Source organism: Macaca fascicularis, chromosome 7 (assembly GCF_037993035.2).
Source record: "Macaca fascicularis isolate 582-1 chromosome 7, T2T-MFA8v1.1".
Lineage (NCBI taxonomy): Eukaryota > Metazoa > Chordata > Mammalia > Primates > Cercopithecidae > Macaca > Macaca fascicularis.
The window spans coordinates 41028776-41051101 of record NC_088381.1 but is presented as its reverse complement, the minus strand read 5'-3'; the positions used below and the strand labels follow the sequence as shown (position 1 = coordinate 41051101).

Sequence of the window (22326 nt, the reverse complement as noted above, 5' to 3'; positions counted from 1 at the left end):
GAAGAGACAGGGTTTCACCATGTTGGTCAGGCTGGTCTCAAACTCCCGACCTCAGGTGATCCACCTGCCTCAGCCTCCCAAGGTGCTGGGATTACTACAGGCGTGAGCCACCGCACCTGGCACACTTTTTTTTTTTTTGGAGATGGAGTCTTGCTCTGTTGCCCAGGCTGGAGTGCAGTGGCACAATATTGGCTCATTGCACCTCTGCTTCCCAGGTTCAAGCGATTCTCCTGCCTCAGACCCCCCGAGGAGCTGGGATTACAGGCGCCTGCCACCATGCCAGGCTAATTTTTTGTATTTTCAGTAGAGATGGGGTTTTGCCATGTTGGCCAGGCTGGTTTTGAGCTTCTGACTTCAGGGTGATCTGTCTGCCTCAGCCTCCCAAAGTGCTGGGATTACAGGGGTGAGCTACCGCTCCTGGCCAATAACACTTTTATTTATTTATTTATGTTTAATTTGAGACAGAGTCTCAGTCTGTTGCCCAGGCTGGAGTACAGTGGTGCAATCTCGGCTCACTACGATCTCTGCCTCCTGGGTTCAAACCATTCTCCTGCCTCAGCCTCCTGAGTAGCTGGGATTACAGGTGCATGCCACCATGCCCAGCTAATGTTTGTATTTTTAGTAGAGACGTGGTCTCACCATGTTGGCTAGGCTGGTCTCAAACTCCTGACCTCAAGTGATCCACCCACCTCGGCTTCCCAAAGCGCTGGGATTACAGGTGTGAGCCACCACGCCCAGTCCCGGTAACACTTTTAAATATATCGAATGCTTAAGATCACACAGGTACAATATATAGGTTTTGTTATTGGCAAAAAATGTTACCTACCCAAGTATGACCTTGTTATAACTGAATTGCTTTCTTATGGAAAGGCTCCATAAGAAAAATAGTATTGCCAGATACTTCCTTGCACTTCCCACTATGTCAGATAGTGTTATGAAACTCATCTGAAATCCACATTGCCTAGATTTCTAGCTCTGCAACTGCAAGGGCCTACTAACACAAGAAACTAACTACTAACCTACTAACACAGAAACATTATTAAGTAAACAGCAGCAAACAAGCTATGTTCAAGTTCTCTTACTAATAAAAGCAATACAGTTTGGTCAGTTAAACTGATATCCTTTCAACCACTAAAGAAAACAACAACATACACTTGGATTAATAGCTGCTGGCTTTACAATTCACAGTATCAGTAATATGTTATGGTGCTACTTAAGCATAGGTAATGAGAATGTATGACTTCAACTCTGATATACAGCAAACTCTCCCAGACAAAGGTAATATAAAACCTGCCCAGAAGACCACCCAATATTAGAACTCTATCTGCTTAAAAGTAACAAATTTTTCCTTAGTATGGATCTGAGTTCACTACAAAATTCATTCATTCTGGCCATGTGGTGGCTCACACTTGTAATCCCAGCACTTTGGGAGGCCAGGGAGAGGGGGATCACTTGAGGTCAGGAGTTTGAGTCCAGCCTGGCCAACATGGTGAAACCCTGTCTGTACTAAAAACTAAAAATAAAAAGTTAGCCAGGCTTGGTGGCAGGCACCTGTAATCCCAGCTACTCCGGAGGCTGCGGCAGGAGACTCACTTGAACCCAGGAGGCAGAGGTTGCAGTGAGCCGAGATCGCAACAATGCACCACAGCCTGGGCAACAGAGCGAGACTCTGTCTCAAAATAAAAAAAAAAAGAAGTTCATTTATTCTGCCAGGTGCAGTGCCATGTGCCTGTAGTCCCAGCTACTCAGGAGGCTGACTTAGGAAGACAGCTCAAGCCCATGAGTTTGAGGCCATGGCACACTTATGATCACACCTGTGAATAGCCAGTGTCCTCCAGCCCAGGCAACACAGCAAGACGCCACATCTTTAAACAGACACACACAAACACACACCCTTATTCTAAAATTATATATGAAAAATACCACATTTTTACAAAATGGCAAATAGGCCTTCTTGTGTACTACAACTACACAAGCTGGTGGTATAAATAACCAAAAAAAGAGTAAACAGGTCCCAATATATCCACAGTTACATCAAATGGCATACAGTGTAACAGGCTGACAGCTTGATGTCCACAAGCTGAAATCAATGTAACATGTGGACAGAAATAAGACATTCAGCCAGGCACAGTGGCTCATGCCTGTAATCCCAGCACTTTGGGAGGCCAAGGTGGGTAGATCACCTAAGGTCAGGATTTCCGAGACCAGCCTGGCCAACAGAGTAAAATCCCATTTCTAGTAAAAATACAAAAATTAACTGGCTATAGTGGCACATGCCTGTAATCCCAGCTACTCGGGAGGCTGCGGTGGGAGAATCGCTTGAACCTGGGAGTTAGAGGTTGCAGTGAGCCAAGATGGCACCACTGCACTCCAGCCTGGGTGACAGAGCGAGACTCCGTCTCAAAAAAAAACAAAGGAAATTAGACATTCCATTCCATTGCTTGCATATTAGGTATAAATTTTAGCTTTAGTCAATTACCTAAATAGCTGTCTGGCCTAAGGGACTTCTGTTTCCTATCAGCTTCATGAAAGGAGAAAAGGGAAGGGGTAACAAGAAAAATAATGAAGCAGAAGGGTTAGAAAAGAGTAAGCAAAGCAGACTGGGCGCAGTGGCTCACACCTGTAATCCCAGCACTTTGGAAGCCCGAGGCGGGCGGATCACGAGGTCAGCAGATCGAGACCATCCTGGCTAACACAGTGAAACACCGTCTCTACTAAAAATACAAAAAATTAGCCGGGCGTGGTGGCGGGCGCCTGTAGTCCCAGCTACTCGGGAGGGCAGGAGAATGGTGTGAATCGGGGAGGCAGAGCTTGCAGTGAGCCGAGATTGCGCCACTGCACTCCAGCCTGGATGACAGAGCGAGACTCCGTCTCCAAAAAAAAAAAAGAAAAAAGAAAAGGGTAAGCAAAGGAATAAATAAATAAATTTACAATGCACAATTCAAACAAGAGAGCATCTAAACATAAGAAAACTTCATCTTTAGGCTGCTGAATTAGGTACTGAGACTTCCAAAACATAGCTAATGTGTTGAGAGGAAGTCAAAGCACCAAAAACCTGAAAATTCATGCTTTAAGTCGGGAGCATAGTACACACTCTTTGAAAGCTTATTTTTAAAGAGTTACCTGAAATAAAGTTGCTGAGGCCTCACTAAGAAGAGAGAAGGTTATGATACTGGGCTTCTCCCTTTGAGGAAGGAAAAAAGTCAGAGGCCTACCTCACACATCACTCCAGGCAACCGAGGCTCAGTCAGCAGAAGGGTAAATCCCACCCCTCTGGGAACTGGGTTAGAAGGCCTCTAGTTTCACCCCTGCTGTCTTCCAGACATGACTGACTGTAATTTTCACCCCAGTTAACTTCCAGCGATGCCAGCCAGAGGAACAGCCAGGAGAAAAGAACATAAGGAGTAGCTATTTCTCCTCAGTGTTGGACTCTGGAACAACTATAGACATTGCCTCTTTCTCTCTGCTGGGCAGAAGAGAATCCACTAACCCCAGGGAAGTGCCTAACAACCCACTAACACATTTCTCAAAGATCTCTACTTTGACCATCTTATTTAGGGTTGCAACCCCTCCCACCTCTCTTACCTAACCCTCTTCCACTCTCAATTCTCCTTATCCTGCTGTACTTTTCCCCATATCATTTATTACCTTCCTAATTTTACACATTACTGTGTTTATTTCAATCTCCTGTTCAAAGATAAAATCCATGAGGTTGGTTTTTTTTTTTTTTTTTTGGTCTATTTTGTTCATTGATAGATCTTAACTAGAACAGGGCATCTAGTAAATATTTATGGAACGAAGTGAGAAAGAAAAACTAAAAAGACTTCCTAGAGGTCAACCACACCCAGATGGCCCAACAATGCCTATATTGCCCTAAAAGAACGAATTTGGTTCCTGTGACTAATTTACCTCACCTCCACCTGCCATGCACCACCACTAGACCCTTCCTCCAAGTTTTCTATCAGCTCGGATGTATGGAACCACAGTACAGTTATATGCAGTAAAGGCAACAAATGCTTTTCCTTGAATCTGAACAATTGCTTAAGGCTTTCACCATCTGCCTTTTTCCTAGTGTGTTCAACTTGGGATAAAACGTGTTGAATGGAAGTTACGTTACTTTTGCATAAAAAGAAGTCTAAAAAAATCACAATTTCTTTTTTTGAGAATCAAGTTCTAATTCAATTCATCAAGCATTAATTAAGCATAAAGTTATACTCAAAGAAGCACTGAGCTAAGAGTTTAGGGAACAGAGGAGACACAGGTGTCTCATGAGCTTAAAATGAGGGATGAAGAAAATATATTCACAAATAATTACAATTAAAGACAACATGTGGCCGGGCGCGGTGGCTCAAGCCTGTAATCCCAGCACTTTGGGAGGCCGAGACGGGCGGATCACAAGGTCAGGAGATCGAGACCATCCTGGCTAACACGGCGAAACCCCGTCTCTACTAAAAACACAAAAAATTAGCCGGGCGAGGTGGCGGCGCCTGTGGTCCCAGCTACTCGGGAGGCTGAGGCAGGAGAATGGCGTGAACCCGGGAGGCGGAGCTTGCAGTGAGCTGAGATCTGGCCACTGCACTCCAGCCTGGGCGACAGAGCGAGACTCCGTCTCAAAAAAAAAAAAAAAAAAAAAAAAAAGACAACATGTGTGCTGGGCGCAGTGGCTCACGCCTGTAATCCCAGCACTTTGGGAGGCCGAGGCAGCTGGATCATGAGGTCAGGAGTTTGAGACCAGCCTGGCCAAGATGGTGAAATCCAACCCCGCCTCTACTAAAATACAAAAATAAGCCAGGTGCGGTGGCAGGCACCTGTAATCTCAGTTACTTGGGAGGCTGAGGCAGGAGACTTGCTTGAACCTGGGAGGCAGAGGTTGCAGTGAGCTGAGATCGCTGTACCCTAGCCTGGGTGACAGAGCAAGACTCCTTCTCAAAAGAGAAAAAAAAAAAAAAAAAAAGACAACATGTGATAAAGTACTACAACAGAGATCCCAGCAAAAAGTTAAAGAGATACAGAGGAAGATGAAATCAATTCTGGAGATAGGTGGATAGGAAGAAGTGGGATAAGAAAGGTTTCAGGAAGGAAATTTTTTGCTGGGTTGAAGGAATGGTTAGATTTCGAAGTTAAGTGTCCTGTAAGCAAGGTAGTGCATTCCAACAGAACAGAAGAGGAAAAAACCCTAAGATATGGAGACTGAAAAATGCAGGGTAACTTGAAGGCATAGCTGTAAAAAAAAAAAAAAAAAAAAATGGATAAACTTGGTATGCTAGCGCAGGCCTGTAAACTCAGCTACTTGAGAGGCTGAGGCAGGAGGTCACTTGAGCCCAGGAGTTCGAGGCAAGCCTGGGAAACATAGCAAGAGCCTGCATCTTAAAAACAAACAAAAAAGATATGGATACAATGAAAAATATGAAATAAGGTTGAGGAAGGCCAGGTTTGGTCAAATCATAAAGAACCTTGAATACTGACCTATATAGGCAATGGGAACCATCAAAGATTTTATATAAAGAAGCAAAATGAGGCCGGGTGTGGTGGCTCAAGCCTGTAATCCCAGCACTTTGGGAGGCCGAGACGGGTGGATCACGAGGTCAGGAGATCAAGACCATCCTGGCTAACACGGTGAAACCCGGTCTCTACTAAAAAATACAAAAAACTAGCCAGGCAAGGTGGCGGGCGCCTATAGTCCCAGCTACTCGGGAGGCTGAGGCAGGAGAATGGTGTGAACCCGGGAGGCGGAGCTTGCAGTGAGCTGAGATCCGGCCACTGCACTCCAGCCGCCTGGGCGACAGAGCGAGACTCCATCTCAAAAAAAAAAAAAAAAAAGAAGCAAAATGATCGGAATTGTAATTTTAAAGGTCTATGCTGGCTTTCTTTGCTACACACTCTTCTAGAACAAAATTCTTATCTTTCGGAGCACTTTAGTTCATAATCATAAATTCACTAATTGTCTTTCCCACTAGACTACAAGTCCTAACAGGACAAGACCATGTGTGGCCTGGCATATAAATGCCCAATAAATATTACCTAAATGAGTAAATAAAAACTAAAATACAGCAGCTGTATGTAGTATGCAATACAGAAAGAGGCATTAACCATGAGGTTATTGCAATAATATATAGAAGATGAAGACCTGAACTAGGTCAGATTAAAAAGTGAGGCCAGGCCGGGCACCGTGGCTCACGCCTATAATCCCAGCACTTTGGGAGGCTGATGCAGGCAGATCACCTGAGGTCAGGAGTTCGAGACCGTCTCTACTAAAAATACAAAATTAGCCAGGCATGGTAGCATATGTCTGTAATCCCAGCTACTCCGGAGGCTGAGGCAGGAAAATTGCTTGAACCTGGGAGGCAGAGGCTGCGGTGAGCCAAGATCGTCCCATTGCACTCCAGCCTGGGCAACAAGAGCAAAACTCAGTCTTAAAAAAGAAAAAAAAAAAAAAAAAAAAAAAGGCAAGGCTAGGCGGGGTGTGGTGGCTCACGCCTATAATCCTAGCACTTTGGGAAGCCAAGGCAGGAGGATCACCTGAGATCAGGAGTTTGAGACGAGCCTGACCAACATGGCGAAACCCCATCTCTACTAAAAACACAAAAATAGGCCGGGCACCGTGGCTCACACCTGTAATTTCCACTCTTTGGGAGGCCGAGGCAGGTGGATCACAAGGTCAGGAGTTCAAGACCAGCCTGGCCAAGATAGTGAAACCCCGTCTCTACTAAAAATACAAAAATTAGCCAGGTGCAGTGGCAGGCGCCTGTAATCCCAGCTACTCAGGAGGCTGCGGCAAGAGAATTGCTTGAACCTGGGCAGTGGAAGTTGCAATGAGCTGAGATCACGTCACTGCACTCCAGCCTGGGTGACAGACTGAGACTCCATTTCAAAAAAAATACAAAAATACAGAAATTAGCTGGGCGTGGTGGAACGCACCTGTAATCTCAGCTCCTTGGGAGGCTAAGACAGGAGAATCACTTGAACCCAGGAGGTGGAGGTTGCAGTGAGCCGATATTGCACCACTGCACTCCAGCCTGGGTGACAGAGCAAGACTCTACGTTAAAAAAAAAAGCAAAAGAAAAAGAAAAAGTGAGGCTAAATGTCAGGCTATCCAATTAGTGAATCCTTAGATACTTAATTTGGTGAATGATTCAAACGAGGTGGTGAGGATGAAAAAAAGAACCAAATATGAGGCCAGGCGCAGTGGCTCATGTCTGTAATCCCAGCACTTTGGGAGGCCGAGGCAGGCGGATCACAAGGTCAGCAGTTCGAGACCAGCCTGGCCAACATGGTGAAATCTTGCCTCTACTAAAAATACAAAAATTAGCCAGGTATGGTGATGGGCACCTGTAATCCCAGCTACTTGGGAGGCTGAGGCAGGAGAATCACTTCAACTCGGGAGGCAGAGGTTGCAGTGAGCCAAGACCGCGCCACTGGACTCCAGCCTGGGCGACAGAGCAAGACTCCATCTCAAAACAGAACAAAAAAAAAGAACCAAATATGAGTCAAAAGTTTTAAGCCAAAGCAACTGGAAGACCAGCAATGCTTCAAAGAGAAAAGCATAGACAGGTTTCAAATTATGAACTGGAAGTACATCTGAAAGCATATGTCAAGTAGAAACGAATTTCTTCCCTTCCCTATATACCTTTCAGATATGTATCTCATAAGCTTCACAATTCCATGTCTTTTCTGATAGTTTCATTTCTGATACCATTCTTTAGAACTCTGCTCTAGAAGCATCCATTCCAAAACAAAGATAAACGCTGAGTTTTACACCGAATTTCAGAATTTGTAACTGAAATTTACAAGGTACATTCTTGGTCTTTATTTTTTTTTATTATTTTTTGAGACAGGGTCTCACTATTGCCCAGGCTGGAATAAAGTGGCATGATCACAGCTCACTGCAGCCTCAACCTCCTGAGCTCAAGTGATCCACTTCCCATGTAGCTGGAACTACAGGAGTGTGCCACCATGGCAAGTTTTCAAATTTTTTGTAGAGATGGGGTCTCACTATGTGTCCAGGTTGGCCTTGAACTCCTAGGCTCATGTGATCCTCTAATCTTGGCCTCCCAAAGTGCTGGGATTACAAGCAAGAGCCACCGCACCTGTCTTATATTCATGAACATTCACTTCTGTTTATATGAATGAAAATTCATCTTAACCAGACACAAAGTGCCCACCTAGGAGTGTTGCTAGGTATGCCACTGCTAATATCCCAAGACCCCAGTAGCTGTACTTTGTACACAGGATAGAGCAGACACTGCTATCCTTTGCCACAAATACTGAACTACAGTCTAAGAAACTTTCTATAGATACCAGCATGAAATGTGGTACCAGCAATGTGGACTAACTGTCTAATCTGGATTTCATGCTGTGGTCTGATAGCCAAAGGTTTTGTGGTACCCACTTTGGCTACTTTGCAATCCAACCCCCATGCTGCACTTCGCACTTTTTGTTAAACCATCTATAAAAACTACTTATAGGCTGGGCGCGGTGGCTCACGGCTGTAATTCCAGCACTTTGGTAGGCCGAGGAGGGTGGATTACCTGAGATCAGGAGTTTGAGACCAAGCCTGACCAACATGGAGAAACCCCATCTCTACTAAAAAATACAAAAATTAGCCGGGCGTGGTGGCAGACACCTATAATCCCAGCTACTCGGGAGGCTGAGGCAGGAGAATCACTTGAACCCAGGTGGCTGAGGATGCAGTGAGCCAAGACTGCACCATTGCACTCCAGCCTGGGCGACGGAGCGACAGTTTGTCACAAACAAACAAAACAAAAACAAACAAAAAAACTACTTATATTGGTCAGGTGAGGTGGCTCATGCCTATAATCCCAGAACTTTGGGAAGCTGAGGTTGGCGGAACACCTGAGGTCGGGAATTCAAGACCAGCATGACCAACATGGAGAAACCCCATCTCTACTAAAAATACAAATTTAGCCAGGCGCGGTGATGCATGCCTGTAATCCCAGCTACTTGGGAGCGACAAGAGCGAAACTCCATCTCGGGGGGGGGCAGGGGAAAAAAACTACTTATATTTCTAATATAAATCTTTTTTTTTTTTTTTTTTGAGACAGAGTTTCACTCTTGTTGCCCAGGCTGGAGTGCAATGGTGCAATCTCAGCTCACTGCAACCTCCGCCTCCCGGGTTCAAGCGATTCTCCTGCCTCAGCCTCCCGAGTAGCTGGGATTACAGGGATGCGCCACCATGCCCGGCTAATTTTTTTGTGTTTTAGTAGAGATAGGGTTTCTCCATGTTGGTCAGGCTGGTCTTGAACTTCTGATCTCAGGTGGTCTGCCCGCCTTGGTCTCCCAAAGTGCTGGGATTACAGGCGCAAGCCACCGCACCCGGCCATATTTCTAATATAAATCATTCTAAAATCTCACATTCAAGTGGAACACTTCCCCAAATAACTTTTAGATGACCTAAAAACTAGTAATGTGCTACAGATGGCTGGGAATAAAGCAAGGCACTCTCAAGTTGTTTTTTTTTTTTGAGACAGAGTTTCGCTCTTGTCACCCAGACTCGAGTGCAATGGCACGATCTCAGGTCACGGCAACCTCCGCCTCCCGGGGTTCAAGCGATTCTCCTGCCTCAGCCTCCCGAGTAGCTGGGATTACAGGCATGCATTACCACGCCCGGCTAATTTTGTACTTTTAGTAGAGATAGGGTTTCTCCATGTTGGTCAGATTGGTCTCAAACTCCCGACCTCGGGTGATCTGCCCACCTTGGCCTCCCAAAGTGCTGGGATTACAGGTGTGAGCCACCGCGCCCGGCCCACTCTCAGGACTTTTTAATGATCCAAAACAAACAATAGTTTTGTCTATTAAACTTTTCTACTCAGACCAATAGATTTTTTTTTTTTTTTTTAAAGACACAATCAGCCGGGCGCGGTGGCTCACGCCTGTAATCCCAGCACTTTGGGAGGCCGAGGAGGGCGGATCACAAGGTCAGGAGATCGAGACCACGGTGAAACCCCGTCTCTACTAAAAATACAAAAAATTAGCCGGGCGCGGTTGTGGGCGCCTGTAGTCCCAGCTACTCGGGAGGCTGAGGCAGGAGAATGGCGTGAACCCGGGAGGCGGAGCTTGCAGTGAGCCGAGATCGCGCCACTGCACTCCAGCCTGGGCTGGGCGACAGAGCGAGACTCCGTCTTAAAAAAAAAAATAAATAAAATAAAGACACAATCTTGCTCTGTCACCCAGGCTGGGGTACAGTAGTGCAATCTCGGCTCCCTACCACCTCTGCCTCCCAGGTTCAAATGATTCTAATGCCTCAGCTTCCCCAGTAGCTGGGATTACAGGCATATGCCACTACGCCTAGCTTATTTTTTTGTATTTTTAGGAGAGATGGGATTTCACCATGTTCACCAGGCTAGTCTCTTCCTGGCCTCAAGTGATCTGCTAGCCTTGGCCTCTTGAAGTGCTGGGATTACAGGTGTGAGCCACCGTGCCTGGACCAACAGATGTTTTAAGTACAAATCTGAAAACAGTGAACATTATTTCCAATGTTCAAAGGTAGATTAAACCTGTGATTCTGCTATGTTAACAACAACAACAGACTAAAAGACCAGCATCCTCTTACCATTCAATAAGTATTAATAGCTGCTACTTGAAGTCCCATATCAAAGAACTGGAAAATGCCGATAAAAATCCTAACACAGAGAATTAACAACTTGGTTGTGTAATTTCATTTCCTTAAAACTGCTTGAGGCCGGGCACGGTGGCTCATGCCTGTAATCCCAGCACTTTGGGAGGCCGAGACGGGCGGATCACGAGGTCAGGAGATCGAGATCATCCTGGCTAACACGGTGAAACCCCGTCTCTACTAAAAAAAAAAAAAAAAAAAAAAAAAAAAAAATATTAGCCGGGCATGGTGGCGGGCGCCTGTAGTCCCAGCTACTCGGGAGGCTGAGGCAGGAGAATGGCGTGAACCCGGGAGGCGGAGCTTGCAGTGAGCCGAGATTGCACCACTGCACTCCAGCCTGGGCAACACAGCGAGACTCCGTCTCAAAAACAAAACAAAACAAACAAACAAACAAAAAAAACTGCTTGAAAGCGGCCAGGCGCAGTGGCTCACGCCAATAATCCCAACACTTTGGGAGGCCAAGGCAGGCAGATCATGAGTTCAGGAGTTCGAGACCAGCCTGACCAACATAGTGAAACCCTGTCTCTACTAAAAATACAAAAATTGGCCAGGCATGGTGGCACACGCCTGTAATCCCAGCTACTCAGGAGACTGAGGCAGGAGAATTGCTTGAACCCAGGAGGCGGAGGTTGCAGTGAACCAAGATCGCGCCAATGCACTCCAGCCTGGGCAACAGAGTGACTTCGTCTCAAAAAAAAAAAAAAAAAACCGCTTGAAAGCAAATACTTCGTAACATTACTCATTACTCTCAATCTGAAAGTTCCTGAAACACTTACCAACCAACCAGTTTTTAATTTCTCGTCTCTTTTAGGAGGGTATTTCAGAGATACCCCCTTGTTCGTCATACGTCACCAAATGTCATCAATGTGCATTTTCAGCATTAAAAATAACGTCATTGGCTGGGTGCAGTGGCTCACACCTGTAATTCCAGCACTTTGGGAGGCTGAAGCAGGAGGATGGCTTGAGCCTAGGAGTTCAAGACTAGCCTGAGCAACATGGCAAACATCATCTCTACAAAAAAAAAAATACAAAAATTAGCCAGGCGTGGTGGCACACTTTTGTAGTCCCAGCTACTTGGAAGGCTGAGGTGAACCCACTAGGTCAAGGTTGGGTAAGACCCTGTCAAAAATATATAAATAACAACATAATTTTATTTTCTGAACAAAACACTCTGGGCAACTCAACTTGTACTCGTCCCAAGAAGTTAATTCAAAGTGGAGCTTCTACTGACTAGTCAAAAGTGGAAAAATACCCAACTAACCTCCATAATCAGTCCAATTTAGCTCCCAGATTTCAGATATAATAGATTATTAGCTCCTTGACTCAACTTACAAAGTTACTTCTTATTGATAGATGGCAAATCCTTCCAGGTACAACTTTCTTCTCACAAGCTAAGGTTCCTATTCTGCAGCTTTCTCGAACTCCTGACCTCAACCTGAGCCACCCGCCTCGGCCTCTCAAAGTGCTGGGATTACAGGCGTGAGCCACCACGCTAGGCCAGCTTTTTTTGCAGCTTTCTCATTTCCACTCCTATGTCTTAAACACACTAGAAAAAGATATATGTGGCAAGTTGGTGAGCCTGCAGAATGAGGCTACAAAACCCTCCAAAGAAAGATGGCCTAATAAAAAGTCCAGCTTTCCAAACAAATCAAAGAGTAGTGAGAGTCAAGCCCCAGGGAGCTGAAATTGCACTCATTAGCCCTTCTGAATACAATACTGGCTATATTTTTGACATAGCGATAGGAAAAAAAAAAAAAAAGCTCACTTATGTCAAAAACTTTTGTCCTGTTCTTCCACCATAATCTATAATTTTTTTTTTTTTTTTTTTTTTTGGAAACAGGGTCTTGCTCTGTCACTAAGGCTGAAGTGCGGTGGTGAGATCACAGCTCACTGCAGCCTCGACCTCCCGGGCTCAAGCGATCCTCCCATCTCTGCTTCTTGAGGAGCTGGGACCACAGTGCACAACACCTGGCTAATTATTTACTTATTTATTGAAACGGCATTTCTCTCCTGTTGCCCAGGCTGGAGTACAATGGCTTGATATTGGCTCACTGCAACTTCTACCTCCCAAGTTCAAGTGATTCTCCTGCCTCAGCCTCCCAAATAGCTGGGATTACAGGCATGCACCACCATGCATGGCTAATTTTGTATTTTTAGTAGAGACAAGGTTTCTCCATGTTGGCCAGGCTGAATTTTTTTTTTTTTTTTTTTTTTTTTTAAGATATGAGGCCTCTCTGTTGCCCAGGCTGGTCTCCAACTCCTGGGATCAAGTGATCCTCCTGCCTCAGCCTCCCAAAGTGCTAGGACTACAGGTGTCAACCCGACTCTCAATCCTGGTATTCTGAAGTTCTACAGCTAAATGGAACCGCAGTGATCATCCTGTCTAATATGTTCATTTTACAGATGAGGCACATGAAAACAGGGGCATGACTTGCACAAGGTCAAAGAGCTAATTAGAGGCATAGTAATGATCAGAATCTGAGTTTCATGACTCTCAATTGTATGATTTTTTTCCCCTCTATTCTTTGAAAAGCTATACTAGCCAGGCATGGTGGCTCATGCCTGTGGCTTGAGTCCAGGAGTTCAAGACCAGCCTGGACAACCAGGCTGGAATGCAGTGGCACACAACATAGTAAGACTCCATCTCTACAAAAACAATTTAAAAATTGGGCTGGTCATAGTGGCTCACGCCTATAATCTCAGCACTTTGGGAGGCCAAGGTGGGAGGGTAGCTTGAGCCCAGGAGTTCCAGACAAGCCTGGGCAACACAGTGAAACAAAAAACACAAAAAAATTAGCCAGGTGTGGCAGCATCGAGGCTGGAATGAGCTGTGATTGTGCCATTGCACTCTAGCCTAGGCAACAGAGACCCTGTCTCAAGGAAGGAGAAGGAGGAGGAGGAGAGAAGAGGGAAGGAAGGAAGGAGGGAAGGAAGGAAGGGAGGGAGGGAGGGAAAGAAAGGGAGAAAGAGAGAAAAAGAAAGAGAAAGAAAGGAAGGAAGGAAAAGAAAGAAAGCAAGAAAGAGACAGAGAAAGGGAAAGGAAGGAAGGAAGGAGAGAGAAAGAGAGAAAGAAAGAAAGGAAAGGAAAGGAAAAGGAAAGGAAAGGACGGACGAAGGGAGGAAAAAAAAATTAGCTGGCTGTAGTGGTGCCTGCCTGTACTTCCAAATCCTTGGGAGGCTGAGGTGGGAGAATTGCTTGAGTTCAGGAGGTTGAGCCTGCAGTGAGCTGTGATGGTGATTGTGCCACTATGCTCCAGCCTGGTGACACAGCAAGACCCTGTCTCAAAAAAGAAAAAGAAAAAAAAAAAGCATACTAGTAAAGAAAACATAATACTCTAGACAATATTTTAACTATAACAAAGACACAGAAAAATAAAATTTCATCCGCATAAAGAGAAGTGTTAGAACAGAAGCAGCAACATTTGTTCATATAGTACAGGGGTTACTTAAGGCACATATTTTCTTTTTTTTTTTTTTTTTGACAGTCTTGCTCTGTTGCCAGGCTGGAATGCAGTGGCATGATCTCTGCTCACTGCAACCTCCATCTCTCAGATTCAAGCAATTCTCCCGCCTCAGCCTACCGAGAAGATGGGACTAAAGGCGTGCGCCACCAAGCCCAGCTAATTTTTGTATTTTTAGTAGAGACGGGATTTCACCATGTTGGCCAGGATGGTCTCAATTCCTTGACCTCATGATCCGCCTTCCAAAGTGCTTAGATTACAGGTGTGAGCCACCGCACCTGGCCGAGGCACATATTTTCTAAAGTATTTCATTAATTACCACCTGCTAGAATTTATGTCTTGTGTTTCCATCAAATTACCTCCTTAAAAGCAGGCCACAGTGACACTTGTGGCAAAGATCAGAAAAGTGATACTTCTGGCATAGATAACTGATGGTACAAAAGGAATCCACAAAGGTGATGCCAACAATCAAGAAGAAAGCACTGAAGAAGGGGTAGAGATATTGCTGGGAACAAGGATTCCTGAAAATGGAATAATAAAAAAAAAACCCAAAGTAGTTGGCCAGACACTAATGACTAGAGAACACAATAAAAAGAAGGCAGTTTCAGAGCTTGCTTGGCATCAGACAGCTCTCACCTGCAAAAGAAAGAAGGAAAAAGTTCTCAGAGACAAGAGAAAAATCCTAGGTTTGTCCCTGAGTGATGGACTAGATATGACCTGATAGGTATTTGCCATCTCTTATTTCTGGGACTCTGATCCAAGAACAAACAGCAAGAGAACCATGAAAAATTAGCCCTGTTGGATCTGGAGTTCTGCCTTGACAAGATATAAAGCTCATTCATAGATCTGACTGTGCTCATGAGACTGCAGCTCAACTCCTGCTGCTAGAGCAAAGGGAGGGGGGAAGAAAGAAAGGGGTGAGAGAGAAGGAGGTGGAGGATCTGGGTTGTGACTATAATAGCTACAGTAATTAGTGTTTCCAAGCTGCTAGAGAAGAAGTCTTCAGGGTAGAGAAGTGGGATAAGAGATGGGGGTGGGGGAGAGGTAAAAGGAAGCAAACTACTGAGAGTGCTAGGAAAGGATAAGTGGTTTGTGAACAGTTTTAATAAAACAAACACAAAAACTGCCATAGCTTCATATGAGGAAATCAAGAACTTGACATTCTTTCCTAGAAGTGAATACTAAACAACTAACTGCTGTCACTAGGCTTCCACTTAAAGCTAGCTTATAAACCAGGTTTAGGTAGATTACTGCAAATGTCCCGTCTACACAGTGCTCCATAGGCCCTGACCTGAGTCATAGTTTGGCCTCACTTTCCCTCAAAGAGCCTTCACTCCACTTGTGCTGTGGGAAAGAGAGTTCTGAACTTTAAAACAGTTCATATGGCTCATTTCTCTTCAATCACCCGTTAATTAGTACCCTGTGAATTCCATTAGGTCCTGTGTGTATGTTTCAAGAGAAGGGGCACACAACCTGTTGGCCTAATATAGAAAATGAATGGAAGGCACTAAAAAGGTCAGAAAATAAACACAAAGTTACTTGCTTATAAGTTTTAGGCTCTATGGCATTGCCTATTGGTGGCACGAACATATGAAAGAGAAAATCATATTAACAGAAGGTGATAATCTATAAAAAAAAAAAAAACCTGAATTTTCAGAAAACCTCAAATAGACTTTTCCCAAGTTATAGGAAATGCTATACTCCCCACCAACTTTTTTTTTTTTTTTTTGAGACAGGGTTTCACTCTTGTTGACCAGGCTGGAGTGTGATGGCACAATCTCAGCTCACTGCAACCTCCACCTCCCGGTTCAAGCGATTCTCCTGCCTCGGCCTCCCGAGTAGCTGGAATTACTATAGGCGTGCACCACCACGCCTGGCTAATTTTTGTATTATTAGTAGAGACGGAATTTCACCATGTCAGCCAGGCTGGTCTCAAACTCCTGACCTCAGATGATCTGCCCGCCTCAGCCTCCCAAAGTGCTAGGATTACAGGCATGAGCCACTGCACCCAGCCTATATCCATTTTTTTTTTTTTTTTTGAGACAGAGTCTCCCTCTATTGCCCAGGCTGGAGTGCGGTGGAGCAATCTCGGCTCACTGCAAGCTCCGCCTCCTGGGTTCACACCATTCTCCTGCCTCAGCCTCCCAACTAGCTGGAACTACAGGCACCCGCCACTACGCCCGGCTAATTTTTTGTATTTTTAGTAGAGACGAGGTTTCACCATGTTAGCCAGGATGGTCTCAATCTCCTGACCTTGTGATCCGCCCACCTCAGCCTCCCAAAGTGCTGGGATTACAAGCGTGAGCCACTGAACCGGGCCCTATATCCGTTTTTAAGATAAATATTTAGTGCTGATGTTTCTTAACATTATTTGTTCCGGTGACAACTTGGTTCTAACAAGTGATGTTAATGTCAATGTCAGGGAAGAGTTACAAAGGTGCTGGGAGAAACTAAAAATTGAAGAAAAAAAAAAACTGGCAGGGCGTGATGGCTCACACCTGTAATCCCAGCACTTTGGGAGGCCGAGGCGGGTGGATCACCTGAGTCGGGAGCTCGACAGCAGCCTGGCCAACATGATGAAACCCCATCTCTACTAAAAATACAAAAATTAGCTGAGCTTGGTGGTGGGCGCCTGTAGTCCCAGCTATTCGGGAGGCTGACCCAAGGAATCGCTTGAACCTGGGAGACAGAGGTTGCAGTGAGCCGAGATCGCACCATTATACACCAGCCTAGGCAACAGGAGCGAAACTCCGTCTTAAAAAAAGAAAAAACAAAAAAACAAAAAAACAGAAAACTGAAGAGATGCAAACTTCACGTGGGGAAATATATTCATAATATAAAAACACATGCAAATGTCTTGAGTAAGGCATGTCAGGAACACTTACACAAAAAATCAATTACATCATTTGCATAAAACCTATTAGGTATCCACCCAGTAGGCTAAATCTTTTTCACCACACTGAAAGCAAGGAATTTTCTCCTTCCCATTTCCCTTTAATAAACAAGTACTAGAAACACTGAATTACCACTATTTCCCTCCCAAGCCAGAACTCCCATAAATACAATAGAGCAGTGTAGGGCCATGTCTAGGGCATGCTACTCAGTGATCGAAAAAACCACAGATACAGAAGAATCTCTTTCTCTATTCTATTACCATCTTACTAACAAATCAACAAGCATTAAGAAATGTGAAACAAAGTGCAATTTCACACATACAAACTGAACCTAAACCACAGAAGACCAAGTATTTTCTTGTCACTGTGGCATGTGATTCTTCAACCACCTGCTCAGTAATCCCTCTTCAGCTGCACAGCTGCTGCCAATTCCACATGCCCAGCTAGGCAGGTGCTTTGGTGAATTACCTGTTCCCTAGTGAAAAGAGTCCTTCACTGACACTTAGTGGACCCAGAACCTGCCAATCAACATCACCTATCTTCATTTTGTCTGTCACAGACTTTTATAAGGAAGGTATCAGGAAGGCGTATTTAATACACTATGATATTTTGCATTTTGTGGGGTTTTTGTTTGTTGGTTTGTTTTAAAGGAAACTGATTTTGAAAAATCAAGTAGAAGAGAGAATTAAGTGACTGAAAAGAAAACTTTCCACACAATATAAGGCTACCTTATCTCAGGCTAGTTCCATCTGCTTGACAGTATTCCCATCCATGACCAGTTTTCCATAAGGGAAGTAACAATTGCTTCTAAGTAGGAGAAAAGGGCAGTACAAGTACTAAGGTACCTGGCAAAGAAGTAAATACAAAGAGGAAGCAGAGTGGGAACTTCTGGAGAACACATATCATTGCTATACTTAGTCTCCATGGCTAAGCTCAGGCAATAGTGTTCTGAGTCAAATAAATAAGGAGTGGCACTTCCACTTGACAGAGCAATCAGTAAACCCCTCAACAAATTATCGTGTTCCAGTCATTTAGTTGCTATATGCTAATTGCTACATAATTGCTACCAGGAGCCAAAATTATGCTTCCATATCCTCACGAAATAAGCACTAATCTGTCCAACTTTCTAGACCTCTATCACAGGGAAATTTTTTTCTACCAAGAAGCTGGGCAGGGTGGTTGGGGGGGAATCCAAAGCACTCTTTGAATGATGGTTACAATCAGAAGACTCGCATGAGATTCCTTGTGGCAAGGGCCCAACTCTGAAGCCACTAAATCTAATCAGGACAAATTTAATCTGAGGCTTCTGCCTTCACTGTCACCTGACAGCATTGAGAAATAAATGCTAAGAGCCCAAGAGCAAAAAGCTTTGGACTCAGTTTAGCTGAGGCTTCACTCAAATATGCCTAGAACACAGAGTTGGAAATAGTCTAAAGACAGACAACACCTCCAGTAAGGCCTGAAGACAGTTCTGTTATCGAAAAATATATAAAGGTCAGAACAACCTGTTCCCTCCTCTCAAAGGCCCAACACCTAAGTGGCAGGGCATCATTTAAAGAAACTCACTGAAATAAAGGGATAAGGGAGGCACCACAGGCAGACTCACTGCCTCAGAAAGACCTTTACCAAAACCAAAGGCTAAAGTTCTTATTCAACAATATCCTATGGGAAATGGTTGGCTATTGTGTACACAGTACATTATATACAATTCCCCACTCACAATGAGTTTTACTTCTAATCTCTTTTTAAAGAAAAGTTGTATTTAATGTTCTAAATGGAAACCCCTTTTCCAGGCCCAAATAATTTTTTTTTTTTTTGAGACAAGGTCCTGGTCTATCACCCAGGCTGGAGTACAGCGGTGCAATCACGGCTCACTGCAGCCTCAACCTCCTGGGCTCAATGAGATCTTTCTACCTCGGCCTCCCAAGTAGCTGCGACCACAGGCGTATGCCACTGCACCCAGCTAATATTTTTTATATTTTTTGTTGAGATGGGGTTTTGCCATGTTGCCCAAGCTGGTCTCAAACTCCTGAACTCAAGTGATCTTCCCACCTCAGCCTCCTGAGTAGCTGGGACCACTGGCATGTCCCACTATGCCCAGCTAGCTTTATTTTTTTTAATTTTTGTAGAGATGGGTTCTCACTATGTTGCCCAGGCCATTCTCAAACTCCTAGGCTCAAGTGATACTCCTGCCTCAGCCTCCCAAAGCGCTGGGATTACAGGTGTGTGCACCATGCCTGGTCCCAAATAATTTTTTACACAGCTAATAGTACATAAACATTATTTGGGCACTTCTATCAGATATGTACAATAGCATTCCTTCTAGTTTGTTCTCATACTTCTCTAATTATCCCTAAGACCTATACATTTTTTCAAAAATGTTTATTTCTTTGGCAAATTTCTTCTTAGTAGAGAGGTAGATACAGACTTTTGCACAATGAGCAAGTCATGTCCTTTCATTAGAGTTAAAATAAATATTGAAAGGTTTGTTCCCACAGCCCTTGCCCAGACAGGCAAATTCTGTGGCTTTTTTATTGTGCTATTATCATTGACCAGGAAGTCACCATTAAAAAGGTACTTGGTTCTTGACTTTTTTATTTTTTATTTTTAAAGAAACAGGGTCTTGCTTTGTTGCCCAAGGCTGGTCTTGAACTCCTGGGATCCAGCCATCCTCTGGCTTCATTCTCCCAAAGTGCCGACATTACAAGCATGAGCCACTGCACCTGGGCTTGACTCCCCATCTTAACCCTGCACAGGTTTTTAGTGGTATTCCTAAACAAACAAAAATCACTGCCATGAGTGTTCCATTTATATAAAAGAATTAAATATGATGATTCAACTAAGAGTAGAACCTTCCCTTGAAGTCTTCTTCCTTAAGGGTCTGAAACAAACATCATAGTTGAGTCTACCAGACACTATTCCTTCACAACTTAGTACAGGCTAGCCAAAGAGGCAGGCACAACATGGCTGGCATCCCCTATTCTTCTGAAAAATGTGTGCCAATGAGCTCTGCATTGTTCCTCACTCAAAAAGAAGAGCCTTTCTGTCTGGCCTCCTCCAATGGCAAGCCCCAGTCTGGAAAAGGAAGAAAATGGCACTGAGGAGCCTGGGAGATGGAGCATATCCAAAGCTCTCAGACAAGACTTGAACCTATGACCTTCACTGTGTACACAATAGGCGGGTGAGAGGGACCGGTTTATCTCTGCTGCAGCAGTTCTCAGCCCTGGGGTAGCACTCCCGATAAAATGACACGACTATTGTGTGTGGCAGCAGAACAGTCATCTCCTCACAACAGCCTAAACCAGCACTCCCTCCCCCAAGACAAAGCAGCAGGGGTGAAATTAACTCAAGGCTGCAGAGCAAAGCCTAATACAGAAAAAGGAGGCCTGTAGGGGCTTGGGGACTCTCCTCAACCCCTGAGGCTCTGGACACATGGCTGGAAACAGACAGGCTTTTTTCCCCATCTTTCCCACTCTGATTTAGGTAGGGAGCTGTTTCTTAGAGAATTTAATCATCTGTGATTTGTTCAGAAATATTCCCCCTGAAGGGCTCTGATCTCTCCACCCTGTGTGAGCCTAATTCCTAGAAGCTGAAATGACTGTTTGCTGCTGCCTGTTTCACAAACACACATTAATTGGTCAGATGTGTCTCCTCCTCCTCAACCCCAGAGGGAGGAAGGAGAATCTGAGCAAAGCACAGAGATGATCCAACCGTAATTACACATAAAGGGAAAAGAGGGCAGCATGGATTTTCCAAACAGGATAGGGTCATAAACCCTCCCGGGGGTACAAGGATAGCAGTTAAGGTCCAGGCCCAGGGATCCCTCCATCTTGAAGAAAAGGACAGGAGTAAATGTGACCTGAAGACTGTTAGGGGCACACACCCACAACCTTCTTACTGCACGATCCCAGCCACCTTGCTCCCTACTCCTGGGTCACGCACACGTCCTGCTTCCGACCCTATGCTCTGAACAACCCCTGTCCCCCCCCCCACCCCCGCCAACTCCCTGACTGGCCCCAGTCGCCCTGAGCGCCCTCAACGTACCCAGACTCGCCTCGGAAACTCTCTGGCCTGCTCCCATAACCTAGCCAGACCCTAATCCCCTCCCGTGCACCCCTACCCTCAGCCTGAACCGGCCCTGGCCACGCTTTGAACTTCACCCAGCGCCCCTCGACGCCCCCTCCCCCACCCACGCAACGACCCCCCCTACACACCTTCCCCTCGCTCCGCCCCAGCCCCCCCAACCCCCACTTCCTCCGTCAGGCAGCGCCGCCGCCCCCGGCCCCCATCAGCTCCCCTCAGCCCCGCGCCCCATCGGTGCCGCCGCCTCTTTCCTCCCCCAGTCCCGGCTCCACACAAAGCTCCGGACTCACCGCGCGGCCGGTCCCGGGAGCCGCCACCTCCGCCCGCCCGGGGCCCCGGGCCGTAGAGCCGCCTCTGCTACGGGGCCCAGGCCGCCATCCGTTCCCGCGGCCCCTCCCCCCCACCCCACCCCGGCTCCGGCTCTCCGCCCCCTCCCCGCGCCGCTCCGCCCCGCCCGGCCGGTGCCGCTGTGTCCGGGGCCGCGGGTCCCTCAGCCGCCGCCACCGCCGCCGCCGCCGCCGCGATCCGGGACAACCAGAGTCACCCGGAAGACACGGACACTGGATTACCAGGCCCTCGGATCCGGATTCCGCGCGTGTGTGGAGTCAGGAGCGGGTGAGCGCAGTGGAAACCCGGAACCTGGATGAAGGAGCGAAATCCTGGGTCTTGGAATGCGCGCTCACCGGGAGCCCAGATTAGGGAGTCTTAGCTCAGGGAATGCTGGAAAACCCGGCGTGCCGGTTAGAACCAAGATAAACTCAAAGAAACATGGATTGGAGAGCTCGAACCTAACGCTGTCCCCTCTTGGGCAGTAGAACTCTCGCTGGATCAGACTTCCTCATAGAGAGGTCTCTGGGCGGAGTATTGCACCTTATAATACAGAAGACACCTCTTCTGTAGTTGTCCTTCAACCACAGAGAGGAAAGGGCCGTAGGGAGTCTGAACATGGGCATCCACAAAGAACAGAGGAGCAATCACAGTTTCTGATGGTTTCATCCATTTTAGCACTTAGTTCAGCGAAGTACCAACCTCCTAATTTTTTATCCTTTGTTCTCCAGCTTTTTCTTTTAGGATTACCACTTACTTTTCTCCCCAAAGCACCCATTTCTAATCCCTCTATATATCCCTTTCCCCCTCACCATCCTATATCACTAAATCTTGTTGCCTTTTATTATCTAAAAGTCTTATTCTGTCCTTCTCCAACCCACCATTCTAAGGATTGTAGCTTTTATCTTTCCTTATCTGCCATTCATCT

The 22326-nt window shown here is 45.7% G+C and overlaps 1 protein-coding gene across 3 annotated transcripts in view; it reads right to left on the bottom strand.

Annotated features, from left to right (window-relative positions):
* ZNF609 (zinc finger protein 609) overlaps positions 1-21716 on the bottom strand; it is a 235564-nt gene extending 213848 nt beyond the window's left edge. For 2 of the 3 annotated variants that reach the window (XM_065547353.2, XM_073996026.1), the window contains exon 1: positions 21641-21716. The gene's annotated coding sequence lies outside the window, so the exon portion shown is untranslated. Of the gene's footprint in view, positions 1-21361; positions 21614-21640 lie in introns of those variants that run through there. The other variant, XM_045397301.2, reaches the window with a different exon arrangement.
* Between the last annotated feature and the right edge of the window lie 610 nt (positions 21717-22326).